At 40.3% G+C, this 5,823-nt stretch overlaps 1 pseudogene; it reads right to left on the bottom strand.

The window, feature by feature from the left end:
- Positions 1–3,459: 3,459 nt before the first annotated feature.
- Positions 3,460–5,159, bottom strand: LOC140525771 (non-histone chromosomal protein HMG-14 pseudogene; annotated as a pseudogene).
- Positions 5,160–5,823: the final 664 nt, after the last annotated feature.

Raw genomic sequence — 5,823 nt, 5'->3', positions numbered from 1 at the left:
GGCATCTTAGTGCATTGTAAGCTGACTCAGCAATAAGATGCAGTTATCATGGGTCAATAAATGTTAATGTGATCTTGTACTACATTAAGAGGCATGACTTCTAGAAAGAGGAAAGCGAGTCCCACTACACTCTGCCCTGCTCAGACTTAACTTGGAGTATTATGTTCAGCTCTGGGCTTACAGTTTAAGAAGGATATTGATAAGCTATAGAAGAGGGCAGCCAAGATGATGATGGACTTTAAGTTAATGTCATATCAAGACTGATTAATGGAACTGGGGACGTTTAAGAGAAGGGAGAAAGGAATATGCATTTATATATCACCTGTTATATGCCAGACACTCTGCTAAGTCCTTTTTCAAATATTATCTTATTTGGTCCTCACAACAACCCTGAAAGATAGGTTTTATTGTTATATCCATTTTAAAGTTGAGGAAATTGAAGCAAACAGAGGTTAAGTGACTTGCCCAGGGTCACACAGTTAGCTAAGTGTCTGAGGCTGGATTTGAACTCAGGTCTTCTAGTTTAACTTGAAAAAGAGAAGTGGGGGGGGGGGTGGAAAGAGGCATGATAACTATCTCCAAGTATATGAAGAATTGTCAGGGATTAGACTCATCCTCCTTGACTCCACGCACAATAAATTGCAAAGAGACTAATTTAGGCTTGATATCAGGAAGGACATTTTAACAATTGAAGCTGTTCAAAAGTAGAATGAGCTGCCTCAAGAGGTGGTAGGATCCCTCTCATTAGGGGTCTTCAAGCAGAGCCTGGTGACCCCTGGTATGTTATAGTGAGAATCCCTTTGCTTTGTGGGTCACACTATATGACTGCTGAAATCCTTCCGAACCCTCAAATCCAGTGATTCTATAAATCAGTAGAGAGGAAATTGTTACTAATTCCAAAGATCAAATAGTTGCTCCACTAACCTGCCAAAGTGCCTGGAATTTTTTAAATGTTCCTTTTCACTTCAGCATTATCAGCCTAGGACTCATTTTTTTCAGCATGACCCTCATCTTTCCAAGGGATAAACAGCTATGTTATTTATAATTCATGTTTCTTCTGGTATTCAGTTATCATTTATATGGATCCACAGCAGCAAAGTTCAAGCAGGGTCTCACTGGAGAGAACTGACCATGTGAAGAGTAATTTCAACTAAAGGCAAGAGAGCCTGAGTAAGGGAGCAGAGTGGAGCTATGGGCAGTAGGAGGAAGGCAGATTTAGAGAGTTGGGAGGAGAGAAGACAAAAAAGAGAGGTTGAGGACCATTTCAACAGACTTTGCTAGTTATCCCACATGGAACATCATTAATGGTCCATCTCAGGCATCACCTCTTCTAGGAAGCTGCTTTATAAATCCCTGTTAGTTGAAAGGGTTTTTGTCTCATTCACCACCACCACCACCACCACCACCACCACCACCACCACCACCACCACCACCACTTCACCCTGATGCTTCTTTTATTACAATTAGACATGTCCCTATTTGATGCTCCAGTTAAAGTAGGAGTCCCTTGAGGTCTCTTATCACTATCTCCATTACCACTGTCCTACCTGCCATTTTTATTGAATATGAATATGAAAATGAAAAAGGAATACTTTTTTTAAAAGTTAAACCTACAGTGTATGTACCTAGCCTTGTGTTCTGTCACGTTTTGGAGAGAAAGGAGGAAAATCAGATTTAGGTCTTGCTCTTGGGGATCTCATATTCTTCAGGTGGAAGATAAGACTCATTCAGAAGGGATAGAAAACAGAACTGAATACAATATAAGTAATTGTTGAACTGTCAAGATCAGGGCAATAATGGTCCAAAGATAGTGGTGGACTGGTGAATTCACTGGGAATCAGAACCTTAAAGTCTGAATTAGAGGAGGGGAATTTGAGAGGCTGAATGATATAATAGAAAGAACTCTGAGTGGAGTCATAGGACCTGAGTTCAAATCCCACCTCTGACAATTACTATTTATGTGACCCTGGACAAGTCATTTGGTTTTTAATTTCCTCATCTATGAAATGTGGGGGTTTGACTACTTGGACTACCTAGATCTATACCCCTGCTAACTCTCTATGTGACCTTGGGCAAATTCTCTTTCCTTTCTCAGCCTCCATTTGCTTGCTTGCAAAATGAAAGTAGGAAGGGTTGGGAGAAACTTAAGAATCATCTTTGAAATTCATTGTTTTTCTCTGCCTGCCCTGGCCTCTCCTTTCCTGGGACTCTCCTGATTCCTCCACTGTGGTCAGGGTAAAAAAGGAACTGAGAGAGATAAGCAGCCCCACCCTCATCTCTATGCTACTATCACCATTCCTTACCTCCCACACCCTATACACACACACTCCAGCTGAACTCAGTGGGCTGGCTAGTCACAGAAGGCTTGCCCAACATTTCTCATCCTAGGGGATCAGTTTGGTAAGTGAAGGTGCCTCCAAATGGATTTCAGGCTTGTGTTTCAGGCAAGATGGAGCAATCCCACTTCCCAACAATGCCATCTGTCTGGGCATACAGGAACTAGCAGGATCCAGTAGGTAGAGCTGACCTGTAGGCAGGCCTCTGTCTTTTTTTAAAAATCTATTTAATTTGTTTTCAGTTTTCAACAATCACTTCCATAAGTCTTAAATTTTCTCCCCCTTCCTTTCCCCTCCCTCCCCGAGACAGCATGCAATCTTATTTGGGTTCTACACATACATTCTTTTTTTTTTTCTTTTATAATCAAGATTTTATTAGTTCATTTGGTAATCAGTACATAGACACTATGAATAAATTGTACATCTAAAAAATGCTAGAAAAGTCTAAAAATTATGTAGTTATAATCCTTTTCTGAACTGTTATTCTAGTGACTTTATTACTTTAGGTTTGGAGGCAACTCTCCCTAAAAAGAGGTTATCAAATACCAGTATCCCGAATATGAATAAGGTATTTGGTTTTTACCAAAGCAAAGTTCCACTAATTCTGTATTTGATAAAACTATACTCATTACAGAGATTTTCCAGTCTTTTAAAGCACATTAATGAAGTTACTGGAAAAAAAATATACCACCACTACCAAAGATGACAATGTCATAGATAGCACACAATTTTGGAGATCCACCACCAGGGAGCAGTTTTATTTAGGAAACAATTGTACCAAAAGACAAGATGGATATAGATTAAAATAAAAGCTTTAAAATTCACGGTCACAACGCCAAATTGCTATGCTTCATTTAATATGTCAAAACTGCCTATGGAACGTTAAGTCTATGCACAAGACACACAAAACCATACTAGCCAACATTCTACTAATTTCTGGTTATATTAAAACAAACAAACAACAAAACAAACCAACAACCAACACATGATTTCACCTCTTTAAACAGGAATCTAAATAAAGCCACTTTAGATTGGCTTACATTTATCTAAATGTTTTAAAAAACTAATGTGATGAGGTGGGATTGTCTCCTTCTTAAAGAATGTGTTTCTAGAGCTACTAAAAAACTGGCATTTACAAAATAATTGATAAAAATATTCCTCTGAATTGTACAAGAAGGGAGGTAACAGGGACAATTGTTAAAACACTTGGTATAAGATGTTATTCAGATTTGTTTTCTTTCTCTCCTGCTGAATCAGAGACTGGAACCTCTTCATTTTTGGTTTCTCCATTTTCTGCAGGCAAGTCATCTTTATTCTCTTCTTGGTTAGTAGCTTCTGCTTGTTTTCCTTTTGCTCCTATTTTTCCTTTTGTGTGAACTTTTTTGTCCTCAGATTTATTCTTTCCAGCTGTCTTTTTAGGCTTAGGTTCAACCTTTGCAAGGACTGGTTTAGCTGACAATCTAGCCGACCTTCTCTTGGGCTCCTCCCTTACTTCCCCTTCTGCAGAGTTGACCTTCCTCTTGGGCATCTTGGCTGCGAGGGTGGATCAGCTCCCTCTCTCCACACATGGGCGAGCACCAGTGGGTCAGAGGGAAAGGGCCACAGCGGTGGGAGCTTCTTCTCCAGCAGGGTTCCTGGGCCTCCATGCTCCTCCTCCCGCCGCTGGGCTGCGAGGAGGCCACATACATTCTTATTAAACACATTTTCACATTAATCATGTTGCATAGAAGAATTAAAACAAATGAGAGAAACCATGAGAAACAAAACAAAACAAAACATAACACCAGAGAAAATAGTCTGCTTCATTCTGCATTCTGATTCCATAGTTTTTTTCTCTGGATGTTGATGGCGTTTATGCATCATGAGTTCTTTGGGAATGTTTTACATCCTCACATGGCTGTAAAGGGCTAAGTCTACCAGAAATAGTCCTCACACACTGTGGGTGTTACTGTGTATAATGTTCTCCTGGTTTTGCTCATTTCACTCAGCATCAGTTCACATAAGTCTTTCCAGATTTTTCTGAAGTCTCCCTATTCATCATTTCTTATAGAAAATAGTATTCCATTTCATTCTTATACCACAATTTGTTCAGCCCTTCCCCAATTGGTGGGCATCTCCTTGATTTCCAGTTTTTGGCCACCACAAAGAGAGCTGCAATAAATATTTTTGTACACTTGGGACCCTTTCCCATTTTTATGATCTCTTGGGGATACAGTCCTAGTAGCAATATTGCAGGGTCAAAGAGTAGGCACATTTTTGTAGCCCTTTGAGCATAGTTCCAAATTGCTCTCCAGAATGGTTGGATCAGCTCACAGCTCCACCAACAATGAATTAGTGTTCCAACTGTCCCACATCTTCTCCAACATTTATCTCCAACAATAAATATAAATAAAAAACATTTATTTATCTCCAACATTTTGTAGTACCCTACAAAAATCAGGGTACTAGCGGTAGGTCATCTGGAGAAGAATTCACGAACTCAAGCATTGTTGAAGTCAAGGTAAAGATTTAGTGTGCTTTTCAGAGGAAAAGAGTTCTTAGGGAACCTGGAACCATAAAGGGGTACAGGGAAAGTTTATATAGGCTATTCTATAGTATCACTGGGGCCTAATATGCTAACTAGATGTTTTGGGGTGGATTAGGGAGCAGTTAAGGAGTGGTCAGTTCTTAAAGGAACATGCAGTTTTGATATCTACTGCACAGATATTTTACCCAAAATTCATCGGGAAACAGCCCAACGGGGTTGGGGTGGGGCAGGGGACAGGGAGCCTACCTGGAGGTGTGGTTTTAGGCCTGAAACATCTCTAAGTCAACCAACGTTCTGGGCTGGCTCAGAAAAACCAGGCTTCTCTCGTCAATGTCTTGCCAGACAAGATTAATGTAAGGGAGTATAGGTATGTCCAAGTCTAGGATACATATGATTGGTCAGTGAGTAGCAAATGTTGTTATGACCCAGTACACAGCCCATTAAGCCAGTATGCAGCTGGCTAAGCCTAATGAGATCTATAGGTGCAGCTGGCTACTATAACAGGAAGGGAGATAACAGTTGTTGCTAGGGCAGGCTGTGTCCTTGGGCTGGGGAGGAACTGCCTGAGAGGGAATTTTGAGGCTAGGGAGGAATGTGATTTTTAAAGAGAAGTGTGATTTTAGAATTGGGGCCCAAGCATATGCACCCAAGCTCCCCATCAGTACCTCAGAGTTGTTTTGATTTGCATCTCTCTAATCAATAGTGATTTAGAGCATTTTTTCTTATGACTACAGATAGCTTTCATTTATTCCTCTGAAAACTGCCTGTTCATATCTTTTGACCATTTATCACTTGGGGAATGACTGCAGGTCTCTCTTACATAAAGATTTGACTTGGCCTAATCTGTTGAGTCTTTTCTGAATCAGGACCATGTTAGACAAAACATTGCCAAGTTTTTAGTTCTAACCCTACCCTCAAGGCCATATCCTTATCTCTCCTTGGAGAGGCTTAGGGTTCAAT

This window comes from Notamacropus eugenii, chromosome 1, assembly GCF_028372415.1.
Source record: "Notamacropus eugenii isolate mMacEug1 chromosome 1, mMacEug1.pri_v2, whole genome shotgun sequence".
Classification (NCBI taxonomy): domain Eukaryota; kingdom Metazoa; phylum Chordata; class Mammalia; order Diprotodontia; family Macropodidae; genus Notamacropus; species Notamacropus eugenii.
Note: the sequence above shows the minus strand (reverse complement) of the source record. Positions and strands in the feature narration are given on the sequence as shown.